Raw genomic sequence first — 26,309 nt, forward strand, 5'->3', positions numbered from 1 at the left:
GCCTCTCCCTGGGTTTTCCTTGGAGGTTGCCCATTCCAGGCACAATTCTCTTTAGTGAGATCACTACCCAAGGCAGAGAGTTCAGGTATTTTCAGCACAAGTCCCAATTTTCCAGGAACCTTTTGTAAGTCCTGGACCTTTACACTGCTGCTGCTGCTGCTGCTGCTGCTGCTGCTGCTGCTGCTGCTGCTGCTGCTGCTGCTGCTGCTGCTTCAATGTGTGAAGTGGATTGTGAGTAATTGTAAAACTGACAGTCTGGGTGGGGAAGAGATCAAGACAAGTTTTGTTTTGTGATTAAGCATTGAAGTCAGTGGTAGGATTCAAACTAATAACTGACTTCATATCTCCTTTTAAAAAAAGCTTCTATTTAAATACAAAATCAAATTCTTCATATCCTATGCTATTGGAGGTACATGCAGGACCTGTGATGAAAATGGCCGATAGATAATAAGTTGGTAAGGCTGTGTTCTTTCTGGAGATGGTATCCTATAGATACATATTCATTTTTTTTTCTTTAAGATCAAGGTTAAATTTCTTCATTCCTGACCCATCTTAGGCAAATATACTAGCCAATTCAAAATCCTTTCATTTACCTTAGGATAAGGGACAAGAGAAGTCTGTTTCTTACTTTATGTCTGCTAAAGTTAAGAAGAGGGCATAATGGATAGAGAGCCACACCCACAGTTGGGATGATCTGGATTCAAATCCTTACTGACTGAGTAGAGTGGCCAGTCATATATTGATGGGATTCTTGTACAAGTGGCTTAATCTGTCAGTTTCCCAGACAACTTTCCAAGTTTGTAAGTTCCTCATTTCCCCTGTTTCATGGAGTTTCCCCATTTACAAGCCCTCTAAATTTATTAAATATCAGATCTGCATCAAAGAAAAGGACATTGTAGCCAATAATCTCCTATAATGGGCCAAATTAGTGATTTTTCTAATTCAGATTTTTGAAACTATTGGTAGGAAAGATATTATTTATGCTCCCTCGATTTACACAATCACACTATGGGTCCTGAATACTTTGTCTAATACTTTCTGGCTCTAAACCATCAAGTGAGGAATTTCTGTTATCCAGCCAGACCCTCTTTCATTCCCTTTTGATAATCATTCTCACCTGACTCTTCTAAGACTCCTTAATCTCACATCCAAAATTGCTCTACAGAGCAATTAAGTGACAAATATGAATATGCATATGTATATGTGTGTGAACAGACATACACACATATAGCATGCCAGTCCTAGACTCAGAAAGAACTAAATTCAAATCTGACTTGTGTGACCCTGGACAAGTCACTTAACCCTGTTTGCTTCAGTTTCCTCATCTATAAAGAGAGATGGAGAAGGAAATGGCAAACCATTCTGTGTATGTATACATACATATATGACTATACACATATACACATATGACTTTGAATTGAGGTCATCCTAACTGTGGGATTGACTTTGTCTACTATGCCCCCCTTCTTTTGTCCCTTATTCTAAAGTGTGGGTGTGTGTATGGGGGGGCAGAGAGGGAGACAGGGCTTAGAGGACAGGACTAGGAGCAAGAGGAAAAGTTTCAAAGAAGCAAATTTAAATTTGATATAAGAAAAAAATGTCCTAAAAATCAGGTATGTCTCCAAGAAGAATGACCTGCCTCAGATCTTCAAGCACAGGATATATGAGCACTTTCAGAGTGAGTTAGAGAAAGGATTCTTGTTCAGTTATGATTTGTACTACATGGCCTCATTCCCTTCCAACTCTGAAATTCTGTGATTCTGTAAGAGGTGGAGGTTTTAGGAGTGGAGGACAATGGGACAGGGAGTTTGTTCTTGGCATGAGGTCAAAGAGAAAAAAATAAGATCAGGGACCAGTTCAGTTTGGCTAGAGTGTAGCATAGTTGTAACAAAACTCATTAACGTTATGAAATTAGGTTGGTGAGGGAGGCTAGAGCCAGAATGTAATGAGTCTTGAATGGCAGGTTTAGTAGTTTCTGTGTTATTTGATATGAAAAGAGAAGCTACTGAAGCAATTGATTAGATCTGAGCGGTGAGAAAAAGAAAAGAGTCCAAGAAAAAAAAAAAACTGGCATTGCCAGCTTGGGGAACTGAGAAGATTTGAACAGAAAAAAAAAAAAAAAAAAGAAAAAGAAAGAAAGAAAGTTCAGGATGATGGTTGATGAGTCTTGTTTTGGATACACAGAGTTTGAAGAATCTCAATAATCACGTGGACCTACTCAGCAGAGGTTTGGAAATATAGCATTGAAGTTTCAGAAAGAAATCGGGGCTGAGCTATAATTTTTCTAGTACAAGCAACCCTCTGAGTAAGTCAACACTTTCTTTGCAACTTTCTTAGAGAGTTGCCCAGAACACCAAGACTTTCTGGGAGTCATATAGTCAGTACATTTCAGAAGCATGAGTTGAAACTAGGTCTTCTCTATCCATAAATCGTACACTGCCTCTCAGAGAAGATATAAAATGTCTAAGTCATTTTATAGAGAAATGATAACTGAAGCCATAAGGAGATAGGAGCTAACTGAGGGAGAGAGTATAAAGAAAAGGACAGAATTTAAGGGGATATCCACATTCAGGAGGAAAGGGGAAGCAAAGCTGACCAAAAGAAGAGAAGCCAGAAAATAGAGATAAGTGGGTCCAAGACTGAGAGAGTTTTGAAGAAATCAAAGCAGGGAATTTGTAGCGCCCTTTCCAAAAGCTTAAGAAAGGAGCATAGAAAGAGAATGGATATGCTGATAAAATGGCAGAATCAAAGATAAGCTTACTTTCCTACTATAATGAAGACCTGATTGTGGCAAAAGGAAAAGAGAAGAAATTAAAGAGAAGAGGGAAGGAAACAAAGAGCAGGAAGACAAAGAATAAAAATAGATGATGGTGCAAGATCCTAAAGGGGAATGCAAGGATTAAGGGACAAGAATTAAGGCATTAATGCAAGGAGAAGATGGCCTTAACAAGGAAAAGAACCACTAAATCCTCTAAAGCCAAAGGGAAAGCCTGAGAGATGACCAAGTGAATCTTTGCAGTACAGAGGAGATCAGGAAAGAAGTGAATGGAAGTGTATCATTTCTGGATCTATGAGTTAGTGCCCCATTCCGGAACACAAGTTGGATTTATGCAAATACGGTCACTAAAATATCCCTACTCTTTGACCCAGAGATTACATATGTAAGCCTAATAGGTTTATATTCCAAGGAAATCTTTAATAAAAAGAAAATCCCCAAATATTTCCAGACACATCTTTTATGGTAGCAAAGAAATGGATGCAAAGTAAATTCCATAACCTGAAAAATAGTTAAACAATTTGTCACACATGAATGTAATGTAATGTTACTCTTCCCTAAGAAATGATGAATATCATAAAGAGAAATATGGAAAGATTTCCATAAATAGATTCTGAACAATGAAAGGAATGCCAAGAAATAACACTAAATCAATGTAAATGGAAAGAACAGTAACCACCAAATAAAATAGAAAATGAATGCTACAAAATTAGAAAGAATAAGTATTCTTAAGAATGATATGAAATGATATGATAAGACATTTCTCCCCACTCCTTTGCAGAGGTGGAAATTGTGGAACACTGTATATATTCTTAGATTTTATCCATTTGATTAACATTGTCAATTTTTTCTCTCCTTCCTCTTTTTCCTTTTAAGATATTCTTTGTTTTATAGGACAGTCCTATGGGCCAGGAAGGAGAGATAGTACAGGGAGAAATTTCATTAATGTGAAAACAAAAGCTATCAATAAAAACATTTTTAAAGAAGAAAAATAACAACAAAGCTTGGAAGAGAAGATGATTTAGGGAGAAAGTAATAACTTCTTCTGGACTTGTTGAAGCCCATCCTAACTGTAACTAGTTGGTGATACAGGACTGGGTATCAGGAGATGGACTAGGCTCAAACATATCTGGAAGTTATTTACATAAAGATGATGATAAAGATGGAATTACTAGTCTAACCAAGTACAGTGTGAAATTTTTAGCTTAAAGCCACAGTTAGTGGGCTTGACATCTTGACAAACTAGTAAGTGGAAACTGAAATACAGTCAGTTAAGAGGAGAACCAAGAGAGAGCAGTGTCACAAAATCCTAGAGAGAAAAGGGCACAATTCAGGAAGGGAGGCTTATCAGTGATATAAAAAAGTTAAAGAGAGCTCAAGACAATGAAGAGTAAAGAATGATAGATTTGGTCATTAGTATATCATTAATAATTTTAAAAAGAGAAATTTCAGATGAAAATTAGAAGCTACATTGTAGAGAGTCAAAAAGAGGAAAGGAAGTTGAGGCACCAAATATAGACAACTTTTTGGAGAAAGAGACAGAGACAGAGATATGGAACCCTCTAATTTTGTCCGCCTGCATTTTTGATTTCCTTCACAGGCTAAATGTACACTATTTCAAAGTCCGATTCTTTTTGTACAGCAATACAACTGTTTGGTCATGTATACATATATTGTATTTAATTTATACTCTAACATATTTAACATGTATTGGTCGGCCTGCCATCTGGGGAGAGGGAAGAAGGGGAAAAATTGGAACGAAGGGTTTGGCAATTGTCAATGTTGTAAAATTACCCATGCATATAGCTGGTAAATAAAAACTATTACAAAAAAAGAAAGATATTGGAAGCAGGACCTATTTTTTATTATTAATTATATAATTATAATTTTTTTTATAATACATATGCATGGGTAATTTTTTTTTTACAACATTATCCCTTGTATTCACTTTTCCAAATTTTACCCTTCCTCCCTCTACTCCCTCCCCTAGATGACAGGCAATCCCATACATATTAAATGTGTTACAAAATATCATAGATACAATATATGTGTGTAAAACCAAATTTCTTGTTGCACAGTAAGAATCGGATTCCGAAGGTATAAGTAACTTAGGTAGAAAGACAATAGTGCAAACATTTTACACTCATTTCCCAGCGTTCCTTCTCTGGGTGTAGCTGTTTCTGTCCATCATTGATCAATTGGAACTGGATTAGATCTTCTCTATGTTGAAGATATCCACTTCCATCAGAATCGATCATCATACAGCATCGTTGTTGAAGTATATGATGATCTCCTGGTTCTGCTCATTTCACTCAGCATCAGTTCATGTAAGTCTCTCCAGGCCTCTCTGTATTCATCCTGCTGGTCATTTCTTACAGAGCAATAATATTCCATAACCTTCATATACCACAATTTATTCAGCCATTCTCTAATTGATGGGCATCCATTCATTTCTTATTCTTTCAGCCATTTGCAAGATATTTTCCTACATGATATCATTTATCTTTATAATGATTAAAACACTTTTTTCTTTTCAAATTAAGTACTTATTTACAATCAGCTCCTACTTTTGATCGATTCAATGAGCTATCTGAGCTTTTAATGATTACAGTATGTGGGTATGTGTGCATATATAAAATACCCCAAGTCAGTCCCCAATGTATAAGTGCTCAAAGCATATGAATAAACAGTTTCCAAAGAAGTGCAAATATTAACAAAGTAATAGTGTAAACTATCCTATGAAAGTTTGCTCTAAATTACTAACAATAAAAGAAATGGAAATAAATCAAAACAATTATGAAACTTCACTTTCTATCCAGTAAATTGGCAAAAATTACAAAAGATGGGACAGTTAATGTTAGTGTATGAAAAGATAAATACTATTGGGAAGGAAGTATGGAAGAGAACAAGCATTTATTAAGCATCTACTATGTGACAGGCACTGTGCTAAGTGCTTTACAAATATTATCTCATTTGATCCTCACAATAATTCTGGCAGATAGGTGCTATTATGCTTCTCAATTTAAAGATGAGGAAACTGAGACAGACATAGATCAGATGACTTGCTCATGGCAACACAGCTAGGTCTGAGATCAGATCTGCTAGACATATATCCAAAGAAGATCAAAGATGGAAGAATCCAACAGCCACCAAAAACTAGTTAGCAGCACTTTTTAGCAGCAAGAGCTGAAAAAAAATGTAGATGCCCCTTGATTAGAGGAATGGCTAAATGATTTGTGGCACATGAATGCACTGGAACATTACTGCAGTTTAAGAAAGGAGGAATATGAAGAACACAGGCATAGGAATATATATGAATGAATATAAAGTAAAACAGAACCAAGAAAACAATATGCACAATGACTACAATGAATGAATGAATGAATGAATGAAAAAAGCATTTATTAATAGCTTACATTGTATAAATCATTTGAGCTTAAAATAGAAAAGTAAGACAGCTTCTGATCTCAAGGAGCTTTCATTCCTAGGGGAAGAGTGGGGAGGAGGGAATGGGACTAGAAAATAAGATTTCAGTTTGAAATCAGATAGAAAGGTCTCATAGACCTTAAGGAGTATTGGTAAAGCAAATGGTAGGACATTTAAAGACATTTCTGATATTGAACCACTTGGCCATGCACAGGAAAAACAATCAAAAATGAATGCTAGGTAATTTTCAGAGATTACAATGTAATGATATGAGATTAGATTCTCATATCTAAGAATTCATCTTTGTTCCTTCTTAGGTGGGGAAGGGAGAGTAGAGATGCACCATGGAGATAGAATAGAACATTTACTGTTGAACTTGAGCTTAGTTTTGTTGAATTGTCTTTTTTTTTCCTTTTTCTTTCATATTATTTATTAAAATGTAAGATCCTAGAAAAAAAGAAGGAATAGGTATTATTGGGATATTAAGAGGATACAGAAAGATATCAATGAATTTTTTCAAAGAAAAATACTTCTAAGATCATTTCCTTCTACTCAATTCTGAGACTGGATCTTTGACCAAATGCATTGTCTGATCAACACAATGGATGTATCAACAATACCAGACACTAAGGTCCAACTCTGTTAAGGACTACACCTAAGTGTGAAGGGACAGGTTGATTCTCTGAAAGTCTGCACAGCTGTGAATCATAATGTACTTGAAGGAATTGCAAATCAGCCTTTACTGATGCAGATGCTGCTTGTGGATTGGGAATGAAATAAATCAGAGACAAAAAGGAAGAGGAGAGAGGTCAGAGAATGCAATTGCCCCTCAATCTCTTTGTATCCTTATCATTCTCTCACATGAAGGGATCTTTTCTGCTGGTCAGAAGTAGATCCCCAGCAGTCACCAGCAGGTTGCGCCCATTAACACAACTCTACTGCAGAGAGCAGTTGGGCTTCTCACATTGTTTGAATGCCAAATGTATGTTTAACAAAAAAGTCTATTTTATGAAGAACTCACAGAGGTCAAATAGTAACAATAGGTCCCCAAAAAAGCAATACAAGGAAATTCTCAAGATCTAAAGAAATTTAGAATTTACTTATGATATGTGAGGTACTGTCACAGGACTACCCAACATGGGGTGTCCTCAGCATAGAAGATGCTGTCTCTGTGAGCAAAACAAAAGTGAATTAGCTTAGAAGAAACACAATTTGCACAAAGTTAGAGAATCCACCCCAAATGTTCATAAGAACTATTTGTGTCTGATCTGTGGCAGAGCAGTCAAAGCTTGACTGAACAACCTGAACAACCACAGCTGAACACACTAACTTGACTCTGACATCCTGATGTCCTTTTCGTCCTTTTTGATAATAAAGGAGAGCAACAACCTTTCAATTACATTCTATAGTCCAGACTAGCAAACTCTAAACTCTAAACTTTTAACTTTTAAAATCAGTTTAAAAAATCATATATTCCCAATATGTGCATTATCTTATCTGCATATTCTATATGTTCATAAATAATATAATGCTGCACTAGCAGTTATGTGTATTATAAAATTTACTCAGAAATAGACAAAATTTATGCAAGAAGAAAATGGAACAATATTTGAACCTGGAGTAAATAAGGAATTTTGGCATTTTTTGAGTAGGGGAGTGTTGTGACTCAGTGATTAGAACTATACTTTAGGAAAATCTCTTTGGAAATGAATTGGAATAGAGAGAACCTGAGGGGGAGACCAATTTTGAGGCTATTGCAACAGTCTAGGAAAAAAGGTGACAAGAACCTTCAGTTGGCAACTGTATGAGGAGAAAGGAGACAGATGAGACATAGAGGTATTTTGCAACTGATTGGTTATGTGAATGGGAGGTGGGAGAAAGCAAGATATCGAATATGAGAATGAAGTTGTAAGAACCTGAGGGACTGCAAAGATTTAACAATAATAGGGAAATCTGGAAAAGATTTAGGTTTGGGGAGAAAGATAATGTAAGTATATCTACACTCCAGATTATAGTTCCTCCATGTCTATTCATTTTATATGACTCACTCTATCCCAGGAGATGAGGATCTTTCTTACTACATTACTTTCCTCAAGTTCAGTCCTCACAGTTTCCTGAGGTGATTTGGTTGGCAGCAGGGCATCAGATGCCCTGTAGAATTTTCCCAATGACACATGTCCATCTGCTGTTTGTAATAGTTAAAATTATAACTGACATGAGAAGTGATCCTAGCTCATAATGGGGAAGTTTCAAATCCAGTCTCAAAAATTTACTAATGGTATAAATCTGGGAGTATCATTTAACCTGGTTTGTCTCAGTTGCCTCATCTGTAAAATGAGCTAGAGAAGAAAATAGAAAATCACTCCAGTGTCAAGAAAACCCCCAAAAAGGGTCACAAAGGTTAAAATATAATTGAAAAAAAAATGACTGAACAACAATAATAAATGGGGAAAGTTGGGAGTTTCTATAGTAGAGAAAAGGGAAGAGTATAGTTGTCTTGGAGACAAGACAGACAACTGGGTCTCACAATTAAGATAGAATTTGACCTTGTCTTTCTAGTATCTGCTTACAAGTCTTCTGGGATCCACTTCCATAGCCCCCATTTTATAAACTTTTAGCCTTGACAATACACATTTTTATCCAGTTGGTTTTTCTATGTGGATGGCTTGGCCAAAATCTGAATGAATATGGATAGCAAGCTCTGGGGACTTGATAAGATTAGTACAATATCATACACATAAAGGTACATAAGAAAGACCTCACCTTATAACAAGAAACCACTTTTTCATTTGAATTCTCTGTTAGAGATCATCTGCGAAGATGACAGACTTCTTTGATAATCATGGATCTCCCCATTTGGAGCATCAGTTAATATTACTATTCAAAGTTATCTTTATTGATATATAATTTAAGAAGCCTTGTATGATTTTGACTCTATGGAAAACATACAGTCTAAGGCAGCATTTTGCTCTTCTTAATCAAGTGCTTTTTAAAATAGTTAACAAACTCTAAGCACCGTGAGTTCTTGTTTTACTTATATTATATATCTTCCAGCCCTACAATAAAAAGAGATCTAGCTTAGGAAATTCAGCTAAACAGAACTTGGAAAATTAATTTTTAAAGTTGAATTGAAATGGTTTTCCAGCCTTCAGTTTATACTGAAATGAAAATCTATGGAATAAACTGGTTTGGAGTCCATCTGCAGACCCAGAAAACTTCCAGGAGACGGCTAGGACAGACGTGCACAGGTTTTATCTGGGGACTGTAATCATAAAATCCCTCACTCTCATGGGACTTTAGGACTGGCAAAAGAACAAAGTTAGAACTTACCAGTGTGGCTATTTTTAATATCTCACATGCTCCAAATCCAGTAATTGCATACCAGCCCTTTAAAATGAGGGAATTTTGCTGACAGGTCTTTCGTGTGCTGGAAATAAAACATTCTCAGGAAGAGCCTTTATTCTTCATAAATATGATGTAAACTCAGGTTTAACTTTTGCAAATCATATCATTGGAGAAACAAAAGTAATCAGCTCCCTTCATTGCCCCCCTCCTCTCCTCTTTGGTGAGCGGAGAAGTTGAGACAAAAAGAAGTGGCCAAAGATATACAACTAATCAATGATGGAGATGGGGCTTGGTTCCCAAATTCCTTGATCCTAATCCAGGGTTGTTACTACTATACCAACACCATATCTAGCTACAGGATGGTCCTGGCGATGAAAATGATGCAGTAATTCTGAACTAAAGTTAGGAAATGCGTGAGCGTAACCTTTTCCACATATAATTCCATTTCCTTTGTTTCTTCTACTTGTAGGAAAAACATAGGTCAGAGAATAAGTTTCTTCAGAGTTCATCAAGTCGAAGGATCAAAAGCATCAATGCTAGGAGCATTTATAGGTTACCAGGCTGTGCTGAGGGATGAAGAAAAAAACAGCGTCTGGAACACAAAAGTACAGGGGGATAAAAAAGGGAGAGTAATCTCTGATCTGAATCAAGAGACCATAAAAAGAAGTGGACTTCCCAGAGTCCCACACACTAGAAGGAGTATAGTTAGAATTTTGAAAAACTTTTAAACATAAATACAAAATAAAGAAATAAAAAAATTTCCCTGTGCACAGCAGAACATGAAAAAGGATTCAAAATACAAAGCAATAATAAATACTACACCTTGTATTCAGAGCTGTTCATTTTTCCTTTGCTTTGTCATAGATTTTCTTTTGTTCTCTGTTGTGCATTTTTTAGTGATTCATAATTGGATTGTTCAAAGTAGTAGTAGGAGAAGTATGATTTTGAGGTCGAAGAGAAGGAAGGTGATGGCAACTAGAAAGAATTTCATAGAGAAAGGGAGTACTTTAGTATTTTTTCCCTTCCTTTGCTCCCTATCTCTCCCCCCAGTCACTCTACTGCACAAAATACTGAGTCACAATCAAGAACAGAAGTTATTCAAGAGGATTAAATCTAGTCTGTGTTCTTGGGTGTAGAGCCTCAGATCAAAAGTAGGCTGTGTACATCATTTGAAGCCATGCCCTTGACTCCTTGAGTATAGCTGGCAGGGACCAACCATGATGCAAGTTTGGCTTATCAAATCAGCCAGCCAGAGTAAAGGGGATTTCTCTGCCCTCATTTAAAATTTCAATTTACCGAATCTAATCTCTATAGTGCCTTCTCTCTGATCCAAGAAGAAATGCAAATTTTATAGAGGTGAAGATATGGCTTTGGAGTGGGAGCCTATTGTCTTGGCTCTCTTTATAATAAAGAATAAGAATTCATTAAGAATACTAAGTATTTAGCTCCTCTGATCAAGACAATGATCGGAGACAATTGCAAAGAACACGTGATGAAAAATGCTAGCCCCCTCCAGAAAGAGAATGGATGGCTGAGTGCAGGCTGAAGCATAATTTTTAAATTTTTTCTTTATTTTTCATTTGCATGTGCATTTTCTTTTGCAATGTGGCTAATATGGAAACATGTTTTGCATAACTTCAAATATATAACTGATATCAAATTACTCGCCTTCTCAAGGAGGGGGAAAGGGATGGAAGGAAAGGAGAGAATTTGGGACTCAAAATTTTTAAAAAATAAAGGAGAAAAAGCATTTTACATGTAATTGGGAAATATTTTATGAAACAAAAATATTTTTAAGAAAAGAACGCTAATATATTTCTACCATGTTTAATATATATTGCCATCTAGGGGAGGGGGTGGGGAAGGAGGGGAATTAGAACACAAGGTTTTGCAAGGATTAATGTTGAAGAATTAATCATGCGTATGTTTTTAAAAAAAAAAATGAAAAGCTATAATAAAAAAAAAGAATGTTAAATGTTAGACGTGGTTACTTGGAGTCCATAATTGTCAATATAAAATATTATCTATTCATTTCACCTCATCTGCTTTCTTGTAACTACCCTAGTTATCTAAGTTACCATATTTAGCAAATTTATAACTATATAGCACATGCTTACTTTTGGCTGTTTGGAAATTTGAAAACTTTTTTTCCTTGTATCAATCTCTTTGTCTCTGTCTTTCTATGCCTGTTTCTCTTTGTCTTCATTGCCTCTTTTAAAAAGTTTTCTTGATGTTTTCTGTTTTTGCATTAAAGTCACTTTCCAGTTTTTAAACTTCTATTGAATCCTCCCTTGTAACAGAGAAAAAAGAAAACCAGCTAAGGAAAATAGACTCATATGGCCACTCTGATGACAGCACAAGCCACATGTATATCTATTTTTTTGGTCAATATTTATTAGTTATCTCTTTTTCTGGCTATTCTTGAGACAGGTATAAAAAGAAAAATATTCTGAAAAGAAAAAAAAACTATTTCTGCTTGATTCTGACACAGAAATATGGAATCTGCTAGTTAGGACAAGATTTTCTCCGCTGTGAGAAGCTGCTACATTCTTACAACACATTAATGAGGAAAACCTACGTATATTCAAAAGGAGTGGTGAACACTTATGTTTTTCAATTCTCATTCTTTATCAACCTATAATCCTAGGGTTATTTATAATTTCTGACTTTGACAAAGATTAAAACGCTTCTGCTCTATATTGTGCCGAGAATAATGCCTGGCACACAGTTGGCATTGAATAAGTGTTTTTAATAGATAGATTATATAATAATATATTATATAATGATAGATAATTGGATGGTATCTGTGATATAGTGATTTAGTTCTTCTCTCACAAAATTCACAAGCAGATTCCTTTCTTTTTATCCTCATAACTTAATTCAGCGTATGATTCGAATAAAACGTTTGTTGACTTGACTAAACAGAAGAAAAACTATCCCTCCAGCCCTCTTTTGAATGGAAAATTGTCTACACTGAGCCAGTTGTCGTTGACTGGTTAAACTCTAACATGAGAAGGAAACGATAGAAGAATCCATGTAGTAATGACAATTTTATATTCCAAAATTTCCCACTGAAGATTTTACCCCAAAACTTTTTCCTCTACTTTTGGGAACTAATGATGACTAAGTTTGTATTGACACCAACTGCTGGTCACTTCACGGATCCCGTGAAGATATAGGACAATTCATTGAAAAAAAATTCTCTTACTGAGTCTGTAATTACATCAGTTTAAGGGGTTCTGGAAAGGAATTTCTTTGCAAGTTGGCTCCTCTGTCACTCTGGCAACCTGGATCTGCCTGGGAAATTTAGGTGACCTGCCCAGAATCACAGAGCCAATATGTATCAGAGGCAGAATTTGAACTCAGATCTTCCAAGGTCAGGTTTCTATCTACTCTACCACCCTGCCTCCTATTTTGTCCCATAAACCAGTATGAGCCAATTAAGATCTGAGAATTACTCAGTACTTGGTCCCAATGCACACCTCACTACCTAGTCCTAAAAGTCCAAAGACCTGAATTACCAGCATTGAAAAGGCATTAATGGGCTGGGACCTGAACCACTGGAGGGAGTGCTAACATAAATGAAATTTTAGAGAATAGTCACACGGAGTGGTACTATGGTTTCATTGATATAAGAAACTTCCTCTACCTATGCAGCTCAGCATTTTCTATGCAATTGTCCCAGAAAGCCACCTAGAATATTAAAAAGTTATGTTACTGGAAGTTGAATGGATGACCATCAATTGGAGAATGGTTGGGTAAATTGTGGTATATGAAGGTTATGGAATATTATTGCTCTGTAAGAAATGACCAGCAGGAGGAATACAGAGAGGCTTGGAGAGACTTAAATCAACTGTTGCTGAGTGAAATGAGCAGAACCAGAAGATCACTATACACTTCAACAACAATACTGTATGAGGATGTATTCTGATGGAAGTGGAAATCTTCAACATAAAGAAGAGCCAACTCACTTCCAGTTGCTCAATGATGGACAGAAATAACTATACCCAGAGAAGGAACACTGGGAAGCGAATGTAAATTGTTGGCACTGCTGTCTATCTGCCCAGGTTGCTTATACCTTCGGAAGCTAATGGTTGGTGTGCAACGGGAAGGTGGTATTTATATACATATGTTGTATCTGGGTTGTGTTGTAACACATGTAAAATGTATGGGATTGCCTGCCATGGGGGGGGGGAGTGGAGGAAGGGAGGGGATAGTTTGGAAAAATGAATAAAAAAATAATAATAAAAAAAAAAGAAGTTATGTTACTTATCCAGACTCTCACCCAGATACTATGTGTGGAACTTGAATTCAGATCTTTCAGGTTTTGAGTATATCCACTACACTGTGCTGCTTCTTGTAAATGTCGAAATATTGACATATTTTTCTAGTGACATATTAGCACTTAAAAGCCAATGTTTTCAACAAAAGCTCAGAATGTTTTGGATTGTTGTTTTATCTTGTTTTTCAGAGAATGGAAAAGAGTTCATTCCTAAGAAAGTTGGTGATAGAATAGAATTAATTGCCAGAAATGATTAATGGAATATGAAAAATAGCTTCCACAATTAATTCTGAGACTATGAGTTATTCACAGGATACCCACAAATGTAAGTAGGGAAGACATGAAGAAGTCTGTGGTAGTTGAGCAGATTCTCCTCCTCCCATGCCATTGGCAATAAAGCAATAGGGATGGGAGAGGAGGTCCCTTTCACGCTGTATTTCATGGTTTTCTTTGGGGAGGAGTCCTTTCTTATTTTCTTATTTTAAAAAAATGAGGGTCTCTTTCTGTTGTCATGGTTCTGTATATCCCCCAGTAAACTGACAGAAGAAATTTCAATTTATCACAGCAGGAGATAGTCAGTCTGGAAGCCAAGTGGTAGGACGTCTTTGTAATTGCTTGACAAATCATATTAGGGCAAAAGGACTTTGCCCATTAGGAAGATGGACTCAAATATTCTGTGGCCAAAACTAGTTGACAGGCCATTTGCGGATGCTGTCATGTTTTAGAGGAACTTGATTTTTTTTTTCTTGGAAATTCCAGAGTTTTTTCCCCTCTCCACTTTTTCTTTTAGGATCTTACTATTAAGTGCTCTTTTCACATGAACTTTCTTTTTTGTAACACTTTGGGGATGGGATCAATGTCCCAAAGTAACAGTAAGAAGGGTTGTCAAGGGAACTTGTGGAATCTCCTTTCCTGGAGATGTAAGAAAAGAAGATTTAAAAACCCGGAATAGTTTAATGTAGTCATGTGCAAAAGCAAAGAATATACTAATGACCCCTTGGGGTCCCTTCCAACCCTAGTATTCAATGGCTTTCTTGTTTAGCATGATCTTTGGTGCATAAATTTGTCTATTATCTGAGTGACAGTGGAATACACCAGAACTCCAATCAGGTAGAGGAGAGCTACCAATTGTCTTCATTATCTTGAATAACTGCTCAGCCAAAAAATGGGCACAAAGGAAAATCCAGATGGATAAATAAGTCTTGAACCAAACCCATGTATCCATTATGCTCTATGAATTCCATCTTTCTCAATAACTAACTAAATGTCTTTCTGATAAATATTCATTTATTTCTACTGAACTTATTTAAATTTAAGGAAATATCTATACAATGACTTAACACCATATAAGATTCATTCCACAAACAAAAATGAGCAGTCAGGAAGATAAAAGAACGTGTTGTTTTAAGCAATAGCAATTTGATATTCAGATTGCTCAAAATTCAATGTTAAAACAATGATTTTTTTTAATTTGCAAAGAGAATGTAAGAGAGTGTTTATATTTATTTTCTCCTTTAGAAAGTGTGAAAACAATGATCAATTAAGTTGATGAAATTATAGGACAGCTAGCCAAGTAATAGGACAGCTAGCCAAGTATATGGTATCTTTTTAAAAGCCAGCTCTGGAGTGTTAAGATAGAAGGTGATCCTTTAGTAGAAAGATTGCTTAAAATTCAATATTAAAGCCATTAATTTTTTTTAATTTGCAAAGAGATTGTAAGGGAGCATTTATATTTATTTTCTCCTTTGGAAAGTGTGAAAACAATGATCAATTAAATTGGTGGGATTATAGGACAGCTAGCCAAGTATATGGTATCTTTTTAAAAGCCAGCTCTGGAGTGTTAAGATAGAAGATGATCCTTTAGTTGAAAGATTGCTTGAAATTCAATATTAAAGCAATGAATTTTTTTTTAATTTGCAAAGAGATTGTAAGGGAGTGTTTATATTTATTTTCTCCTTTGGAAAGTGTGAAAACAATGATCAATTAAGTTGGTGGGATTATAGGACAGCTAGCCAAGTACATGGTGTCTTTTTAAAAGTAACATTGCCAGTTCTGGAGTATTAAGATGGAAGGTCATGCTTTAGTTGAAAGACTTATTTATGACAGCCAAGAAGAGAAGTTCTTTTTCTCTGGGGCAGAACCTCACTCTTGAGAGGAAATTTGTGGGCTTTTCCCCCTTGACTCTCGAGCTTTGCTTCTGTTCCCTCTCCCCTTTAGTGGAATTGATGTCTTGGTGCTGAGTAACTTGCCCACTCCAGAAGAGAGCCTACATGAGGATTAGAAGACAAAAGAAATGCTTTCTAGACCTGAATTGACTTTGCCACAGGCAGGCGTTGTCTCCAGATATGCCTCTTTCAGTCCTCCATACAGCAAGGATGCTCACTCTTCCCACTGACAGTTTGTATCTATACAGGATCTAAGGTAGCTAGGTGGTGCTATATGTAAATAGAGGGCCAAACCTGGAGTCAGGAAGAACCTCCCTGGGAGTTTTCAAACCTGCCCACTAGCTAGCTCTGGGCAAGTCACTTTCCCCTGTTTGCCTCAGTTTCCTCCTCTGTAAAATGAGCTGGAGAAGGAAATGACAAATCTGGTCAGTTTCTCTGCCAAGAAAATCCCAATTAGGGTCGCAAAGAATCAGACACAATTGACAGACACAACACCACCACAATGGCAATCGCTATTCTTAGTGGGAGCAAGATGTTTTTCATTTGGATACATTGTTTCCCCAAATAAAAATTACAAGCTGAGCACAACTGCCTCGGCCTACAACTATCATGCAACAACTTTCTTCTTGTCTGTTTCTGAGGTCTGTTTTATCCAGATAACAACCATCCCTTTGCCGCCTGGGTCTCTCTAAAGAATTGGAGAAAGATTTCACAGTCTGTTTCCTTTCTAATTAGCAAGGAATATTGTCGTGCTTTTAAACTTTTGTTTGTTTTTATGGTAGAGGTATAGAAACAATTACCGGAGGATAAAAAAATTAGAATCATCTTAAAGCAGGATTAGAAGAGTTGTTTGTTTCAGAAAATGTTTTCGTGGGTTTTATAGGAGGTAGGAGAAGAAATGTGCTGGAGCCAGTCATTACCAATTGATGACTACTGATTGTTACATGATAATGAAAACATTAACCCCTCAGAAATGGGCAAACTTTGAAAATGAAGGCTTGCATTGATAGTCTAACTTAAGAAAGTGATAGAGAAAATGCTACAGTAGATTAAACTTTAAAATGTGTCATGCTTTTCAGATTATTAAATATTATTAATTAATATGTAATAAGTGAGCAAATATTAACAAATAAATACTTTGTTATTAAACATATATGACATATGTTTAATAATATGTTTACAATGTATACATATATTGTATTTAATTTATACTTTAACATATTTAACATGTACTGCCATCTGGGGGAGGGGGTGGGGGGAAAGAAGGGAAAAGTTGGAACAAAAAGCTTGGCAATTATCAATGCTATAAAATTACCCATGTATATATCTGGTAAATAAAAGGCTATAAAAATATAAAAAATTTAAACAAACAAAAAAATAAGTTTATATATTAAACATATAACCATATTATTAAACATATATCCTATATCCCTGAAATAGGAATCTTTCCTGATTATATAGATTAGTGCTGGACAATCATTAATTATTTGTTAAGTAATTTATTCCCCAAACCCTGCTAAACAATGTGGAAGATAACAAAGATACAAGTGCAAGTGGATCTCACTACAGAAATGAAGAACTGATTAAGTAGACAGTGTATAAATTTCTGGATCATGGCTGAAAATAATAGTAATGAGAAGTTCCTGACCAGGTATAGCGTTCATCTATGAAGGAGTCATAAAAATGCCTTTGAATGTCTTGCAAGTGTAATTAAAGAGAATTTAAATTGAAACAATTAACAAGAAGGAGGAAATCTCACTCCATGTAATGGGAGGACTGGTCAATCAAGACCCAATCGTTGAAGCACATGCAGATATTACATGACTCATTTCTATCCAAGTGAACATGTGGAAACTTGGGAGGATCCAGGTTTCAGTCGTGATGACTCAGAGTTAGTACTATGTGATGATGAAAAGTCTTTTAATTGATTTCAGAGCTAGAAGGATTGATGACTCAAGAGAGGATGAGCTAGAACTGAGTGTACATTTAAAAAAAAAGTCTGAGCTTCACATCTTTCTCTTCCTTCTCTGGAAGTGTTCATGTGAGTCGGATATCCTTTGAGTTGCCAAGTGAAGAAAGAGAAATTAGCCACTTACCCACCACCAATATCTGGCTCCTATGGAGCTTTAAGCATGTCAATTCTGGATAGAGCACAACAAAACTGGCTAAAAGGAAGCTGATCCCCAAGATACAGAAGAAGATGCTCTCTGGGCGAATCTGGATCAGATAATAGATGCTCAGAAGGACTTGAAAGGTATGACTGCAGAACCACTAGAGAACAGGAGAGGGAAAAAAGAATGTTCTGTCAATTTTCAGAAGGGGGAAAACAGGATCTGGAAACTATAGATCAGTGAGCATAATATGCCTGGAAAAAACATTCTAGAAAGTCATATTAAAGAAATGGTTGGTGAAGATCTATGGGAAAAAACAGTGATGGGGGAAGGGGGAAAACATCACCCAGCCTAATTTTAGCAACATGAATTTTGCTAGATCTTTTTCCAACAAGGTTAATAAATTGGTAAATATACAGGAAGGAGACATTGTAAAAATTTTATCCTGATAATGTCTTTCACACTATTCTTTTAGTAAAAATGAAGAGACATAGGCTCCATGATGCTATGATTAGATGGATTCACAATTGGTTGAATAGCTAGACTCAGAAAATATTTATTAATGATTTGATGTCATCTTGACTGTCATTGAGTTCCTCAGAGACCTGTGCTTGACCTTGTGCTGTTTAATATTTACATCACTGACTTAGATAAAGGCATAGATGACACGCATATTAAAGTAGTAAATGATAAAAGGTTTGGAGGGAGAGTTAGGGTGTGAGAGTCAGAGTACTAAAATATATCGTCCTTGTTAGCTTTAGATAAATCTGTTTAGATAGAATTTCTTGGAAAAAAGGTAAAGCTTTACACTTTGATCCAAAAAAACAAGAAGAGAGAGATATGATTAGTGAGCAGTTTGCCTGAAAAAGATCTAAGGATTTTAGCTCAATATGGGTCAGTATAATGACACGACAACCAAAAAACCAAATGCCAGCCAAATTACATCAAGAAACAGGACTAGTGAGATCAACAATCTACTTACTATCAATTGCTCTGGTTAGACAACATCTGGAGCGTTGTGATTTCTTAGCTTTACATTTATGAAGGACATCAGGAAACTAAAAGGCATTCAGAGAAGGGGAATCAGAAAAGTTAATAAACCAGAGATTGATGCCATAAGTTGATATGCAGATCAGGTGAAGGAAATGGGGATGTTTAGCTTTGAGAAGGAAAGACTCAAAGACACAAAATAGGTTTTTTTCCCCTCCAAATATTGGGAAGGCTTTTATGTAGAAGAATTAGATTTGTTTTGTTTCAGAGAGTAGAATTAAAAGTGTGCCTGGTAGAAATTGGCTGAGAAGGTGGAATGATTGCAGCACAGATATATTTCCTCAGATTTATCTGAAAGAAGAGCAGGCTACCTTGATAAATCTTGGCTTTTCTATCACTGGAATGCTTCAAGCAAATCCTTTTGTTAAGTTGTAGAAGTAATTCTTTTGGGGCCATGAGTTGAACTACATAGACCTAAGATTGCCTTTCTAAATCTGAAATTCTATAGACAGTTTGTGCTTCTAGAAAAATCATTCAATGTCATTGTGTCATATAAGATATATAAGATAGATAGATAGATAGATAGATAGATAGATAGATAGATAGATAGATAGATAGATAGATAGATAGATAGATAGATAGATAGATATAGATATAAGATATAAAAAATGAAAGTAAGACTTTTGTATGAGTTAACATAGAACTATAACTGGGCATAGCTGGCAATTAGGACTTTGTCCCAGAAGGATGATTAAAAGTGCCAATAGAACTTGTAATCTTGAAGATAGAAACAATGGAACTTATCATCAAATTAACAAGAATAGTTAAAATATAAAACTTTAAAATGAAGTGCTTCCACATCTTCCTCCCATTCTCATCAGCATCACAGATGAGCTTAATCCTAGTCCCTCACTCAACATCAGGTGCAAACTGTTCTGATAACTAAGGTTTCTATCTCCCCATTGTCAAAGATGTTTCTTCCCCAATCAGGTCTTATATTTCAAAGTCCAAGCTCTCTTCCTCAGTTTTCTCTTCCCATAACTGAATTTGTCTCAAAAGATGTCTTTTCCACTGCTTTCTCCAGAGGTATTTTGTGATATTTGTCTTGATCACCAAAGTTTTTAATTGAGAAAGATGAAATAAATGGTGAATGTGGACTTAAGCTGTATTCTGAGTTTAAATCTAGATTCAGACACTTAATAGCTATGTGAGCTGAGCAAGTCCCTTAATTTTCAAAATAGAGATAATAATATCTACCTTCCAGGATTGTTATGAGATGATAATTATAAAGCACTTAAAATAATGTCTGCCATATAGTGAGCATTATACAAATGTTACTTATCATCATCATCATCATTATCCTTTTAGAGGACAGGTATATCACATGGAACACATGAGTTCTCCTGGAAAACAATTTGGGAAGTTATGTTTTTTAAAATCACAATCTAATATTTCTAACAAAATTATAGGATAGAAGAGGTTGGAAGTATTCCAGGGAAGGCAAATTCTCTTTATCATATATATATATATAAAACTTGAGCCAAATAGAAGAAAGTAAATTGTAAGCCCCTTGAAGATAATGAATGTATTACTTATACTATTTGTCATTTTTATTTCTGTAGTACATGTCATAGAGCTTTGCATTAAGTAGGTCCTTAAGTATTTGTTCTAAATTATTTTTTGCTAAGATTTTGATGAACAGTCTTTTTCCATTAATAATTACCCCTTTCTTTATTCTCATCTCCACTACCTAAGTTTAGTCCTTCCAATGTTAAATAGATTTTCAAATAAATTTAAATTATTTGGGGACATTTATTGTGTACAAAGTGCTAAGTGGTTTTGATCTCTGATCTCAAAGAACTTACAATCTGAGAGAAGAAAAATAGGTTGATGCCCAGAGAACTCTTTTACTATCATATGAATTAGTGTATAAGAAAGGTACAAAATTCTAGTAGAGTTCAAAGAAGAAAGAAATTATTTAATTACTCTCTTTACCCTAATTTCCCTCCCTTTTTTTCATATTAAATAATTAAGATCATACTTTTTGCAACATTTCTACCTCAAAAGTGTTCTATAGATGAATTAATTTGGGAAATTCTGACTTCAAACATTTCATTTCAAGTAGAGTTTTATAATTAATTTCAATAAACATTTCAATAAGTTCAAAATGGTGAGACTACTTGACAATAATATACCAATTCAATCTAATTTTAAATGGATAGTATATCACTAGCTCTTTCAAGAAAATAATCGTCCATTGGAATAAATCTCTCTATAGATGCTCTGTTGGAGCTTGTGTGGTCTGGAGTGAGACAGTCTAGTCCAGAGGCAAGTGTTTGAGTGAGACAGGGAATAAAAGCACCCTGAGTTTCCTTACTGACCTCACCACTACATGGTGGTGAAACATTTAGACTAGCCATTTAAACTCAGTTGGCTCAATTTCTGCAGTGATGATGCTATTGGCCACAACATCTCAAAGAAAGGTTCACCAGTTGAAGAGTCCAAGTTCTATGTATGAAAAACGCTTATTCTAGACATCAAGAGGCTCTTTGGTCAGTCAACAAGAAGCATTTATTAAATATTTGCAATGAGACAGGTCCTGTGCTAAACACTAGGAATAAAAAAAAAAAAGCAAAACACTGTTCTTAACCCAAAAGATCTCACCTAATGGGGGAAGCAAATTGCAAAAAAAAAAAAAATCATACATATAAAATATATACAGTGTGAATGGAGGATATTCTCTCAAAGGGAAGTCATTAAGAATAAGGGACAAGAGTTGGGAAAAGCTTCCTCAGAAGTGGGATATGAGCTTGAAGGAAGGAAATCAGGAGAGAAAGCTTTCTACACATGGAGGATAACCCATGAAAAGGTAAAGAGTAAGGAGACAGACTGTCATATCCAAGGAACCCTTTGGTAGTTGAGTAGAGGATGGATTGTGTTGGGGAGGAACATTTATGCACGAGGGTGATGAAGGCCGGCACTGAGGTGGCAGTTGGAAGTTGACATGGGCCAGAGATATTGAAAGTAGAAACAACAAGACTTAGTAATAGATTTGAATAGGAAGGGTAAATGTTATTGAAGAACTGAGGATGACACTTAGATTGCTAGTCTGATTGACTTGAAGGATGAGAGTGACTTCAACGGTAATGGAAAGTTGGGGAGGGGGAAGGAGGATTGGTCAGAGATGAGAGAGGGTAAGATAATTCTGCAGAGATAATGGTACTATGGATGCAAATAATCATCATATGAAGTAGTATAGGGGGATAAAAGCCTTTACTGTATAAATTCATTTCTCATTTTTTATGAAGTTGTTCTAGGCTCCCAGATCTCATTCCTAGGGTTTGATTTTCCAGCCCATTCCCCAACTTTTTAACAGCAAATACTCTCTAAATGAATAATATTGTGGTCACCTTTACCTCTGCACCACAAAAGGTCAAAGTAGGATCCAACACAAAAACTCATGTGAGTTCCATCAAGGTTTATTGAAGAATAAAAGTTATAACCAGATGGATTCTAGATCAATCATGACTGCAGGAAGCAGGCCTGGGGCTTCTAGATGAAGGATACACTCCTGGTCCTCTTGTCTTCTTTGTGTGGATAAAAGCATTTGTACCTAGATGAGATTATAGAATGAGTCTTTAGAAGCAATGTAATTTGAGACTGGACTGTTGTTGATTCTAAAAGGAAATGTTCCACTTCTAATATCACTCTTTATTTCCTATCTTGCTTCTCAAGTTATTGTGAAGAAACAAAAGTACTCATTGACCAGAGCATATGTGCCTGAGATTGTGGTGAACTTTTTCCAAACATGGGATTGGTTTCACAAGGCAATTTGTTCTTGGTACACAGTCAATATTCTCAATGGCTTAGATGAAAGTACCTATTGTAGGAGAGGAAGAAGCAGGAGGGGGAGAGGAAATAGAGGAGGACATATCATGGGTTTATTCTTATAATTAACCTAAACATGACATGCAGTCAGTGACCTTGGGAGCTGATGGTTATGTCAGAGTGGGCAGTCTGCCCGGTTTAGGTACTAATAATTATCCTGAGATCAATCTTGGAAGAACTTACTATCAATCACTTTACATTAGCAGGGAAAATTTCAAAGAAAGGGGAAAATATTGTTCAATTATTTTGTATGTGAACTTGTAAGGTTACAAGTGTCTATGCTTCAAACAACAACAAAAAAAATTAGCTTATAATAAACCATACCTAAAACAAGCAATTTTTCTATAAAATACCCCCAAAATGGGGGGGGGGGAATTGCATTTGCAGTTTCTGTATACAAACAGTAAAAATCATGATTATGATTCAATCAATCACTTCACTTCTACAGGGAAAAATGTATACAACAAAAGCACTTCATACCATTGGGGGAGTTATAAGAATCAAAAAATATTGTATTTACTAATGGGGAAAAATTCTAGGACACAGGGTTAAAAACAGTATTTTCCCTAGGTCAAATTTCTTTATTTCCCTTTGTTTCTAACTTGTGATGGGTCTTTTTTCTTTCTCAGACTTAGGAACTCATATGTACTCTGCTTTCTGATCTCTCCTAAAGCTAATAATAATATTTACTTCAAGGATCTTTGATTTTGCCCATGTGTTTCCCTCTACTGAAGCGGATGGCAACTTCTTTATGAGTTGATAGAAAACTTTGGAGAGTTGCCAGCATCATTCTAGAGCTACATGGGGTACTTTGGACCAGAGGCACAGTTTATCAGTGAGTATGTAGTGGAAACTGTTCTAGCATCTGACCTACCCACACTAACTCTCCTTTAGCATGACCTTTGAGAGCCCATAGTGACCTCCACCTCACAATCAGGCAGCAGAGTAATAATACTTGAGTAGAAGTATATATGTATCTTATCCTATATGTATGAATATGCATGTATGTATGTAAATAACTGCATATATATGTATATATATATATATATATATATATATATATATATATATATATATATATATATATATATATATATATATATATATATAAGTATGAGTGTATTATGCTATGGGTTGTGGTTTTGCCTATGGAAGTTTATATATATAATAGATATTTCTAGATTTCTAGAATCTCCTTCCTCAAAGAGATTTTGATTTCTACCAAGAGGGAAGTAGGAGGTTGAAACCTGAGGATGGCCATTTGGTTTTCTTCAGAGAGAGTGGGTAACAAGTTAGAATTAGATGTATCTACTCCCTGTCTGACCCAAGGAAAATAATTTTTGGTTCAAGTTTTGCTCCTGCTCACTACCCCTTAAAAGGGGAGGGAGTGCCCCAAACGATGTATCCAAGGCTTGACTCTGTTCCCACCAGATTCCAGTTCTATAATGAACATTCATAGTAAATAGCAAATAATCCCATTTATCCAAGCAAAACAAAAAATCAGAGAAAGGATATATAAGAGAATATATACCAGACAATGTAGAATGAATGAACTCTACAAACTCAGCTCAGCCAAGAAAGAGAGTTTCTTCTCAAGCCACACAATTTGGTAAATACACAATATGGTAAATTTACCAGTCTCTTCCTATGGTAAACCAGGGATAGGATTATAAAAGAGATTGCTGGCTCCTTTATATGTTGATTTCTTATTTTAGAAGGGGTTCTGGGGCAATTGCCAAACACCTGTGTTACTCTCTTATAGATTTCAGACAGCCGAACATCACTGGCTTATTGGTTCCATCCCTTTGTGGGTAGTATCACTCTCAGAAATCTAGATGTAAATTATCCATCAGTCACATAAATATGTTCCCAGCCTTCATCCATTTTAGGAAAACTCCTCCACTTCATCCTATCTATATTGTGTTTTTATTAATGTTCTTATACAGACATGGTTATATAGAGATTTTTAAATAAAAACAGAAGAAATGAACTGGAATGAGTTAGAATCAATGCAGCCAACATTCATGAATTCACCAATCCATATGATCTTCCTTCAGACCCCACATCGGTTCCTCAGTGGTAAGCAGACTCAAAAGCTTAGAAACTAATTCCTCCATCTCCTACAACATTTCCTGATAGAGATCTAGCAAAAGCCCATGATCAGGGCTTGTTCGCTTACAGCTAATAATAATATCACTTATTTTATATTAATAATGTAATAACTGATGCATGGTGCTTTAGATTTGGCAAGGTACTATATATCAATTAAGTTTTACAGCATTATTCTCATGAATACAGATTTAATTATTCCCAATTTATAGTTGAGAAGTTTGAATTTGAGACAGATTGACTTTCCCAGAGTTACAGAGCTAAATAAGTTTCAGGAGTTGCATTTGAACAGAGAGCTTCCTGGCTTCTGGTAGATGATTAAGTAAGTCACATTAGTAAGCCTCAATAGTAGATCAGTGCCCAGGTGGTGAATGTGATACAGTAAGCCCAGAAAACTCATGTCTCTCTCAAAGAACAGAAGAAGTGGCTGAGGGAAAGAGCGATGTCCCTTATTCGTTCTGCTTCCAGATAATTCTGGAACACTAGAGATAAATGCCCCAGACTTTTTCTGATATAGAATCACATGAATGACAGGTGGGACTGAGTACTGATCCTTTTTATTAAATAGGGTCAAGCACTGGTCACAACGTTTCCTTTCCCTCTCTTCCCTCCCTCCCTTGGATGAAGGGTTACCTATCCTTGGTCTAGTCTCTCCAGCTTTCTCAATCTACCATCTAATTTGTATTCCTCTCTTCTGCATTACTAGGCAAGGAATTTCCTCACAGCAAGAAAACTACCTGGTCATCTATGTCCTGCCAAGACTATCTGAAATAGACAGGCACAGTCCCTGCAAGGGTGTCATCATTTACTCCTATCTCTTTCTTCTTCACCTCTAAAAATGTTCATATTCCAGAGACATCTCACAAACCCTTTGTTGCACTTGTCATCTACTTCTAAACATAAAAAGCAAGAAAACTGAGAAGAATGAATTGGGTATTAATAGAATCATCATCATTATTGTTATTTGTATTATCTAGAGAATTGTGATATAGATAAATTATCTAGAGATATATAATTATATCTTAAATCCTAAGGTACTCTAAAATGAGTTTACAAAGCCATTATGGGCTCAGTATAATTTTCTAACTTGTATTTATTGATTTTGGATGTCTCAAAATTAGTGATTATATTGGAAAACTATTCCATAACTTACAAGTTCTCTAAATCATGAATAAAGGCTCATATTTAAAGCCATAGAACTCTAGAATTACAAAATA

At 35.7% G+C, this 26,309-nt stretch overlaps 3 long non-coding RNA genes across 3 annotated transcripts; 1 reads left to right on the forward strand and 2 right to left on the reverse strand.

The window, feature by feature from the left end:
- The first annotated feature begins 144 nt into the window (after positions 1-144).
- Positions 145-25,922, forward strand: LOC141543359 (uncharacterized). The gene is made up of 3 exons (XR_012482419.1): positions 145-231; positions 23,657-23,818; positions 25,799-25,922. It is a non-coding gene; the product is annotated as an uncharacterized LOC141543359 (long non-coding RNA).
- Positions 6,157-9,613, reverse strand: LOC141543361 (uncharacterized). The gene is made up of 2 exons (XR_012482422.1): positions 9,533-9,613; positions 6,157-6,649 (listed from the first exon to the last, which is right to left on the reverse strand). It is a non-coding gene; the product is annotated as an uncharacterized LOC141543361 (long non-coding RNA).
- LOC141543360 (uncharacterized) lies at positions 10,476-19,115 on the reverse strand. The gene is made up of 3 exons (XR_012482421.1): positions 19,088-19,115; positions 18,091-18,265; positions 10,476-10,522 (listed from the first exon to the last, which is right to left on the reverse strand). It is a non-coding gene; the product is annotated as an uncharacterized LOC141543360 (long non-coding RNA).
- Positions 25,923-26,309: the final 387 nt, after the last annotated feature.

This window comes from Sminthopsis crassicaudata, chromosome 5 (genome assembly GCF_048593235.1).
Source record: "Sminthopsis crassicaudata isolate SCR6 chromosome 5, ASM4859323v1, whole genome shotgun sequence".
Classification (NCBI taxonomy): Eukaryota; Metazoa; Chordata; class Mammalia; order Dasyuromorphia; family Dasyuridae; genus Sminthopsis; species Sminthopsis crassicaudata.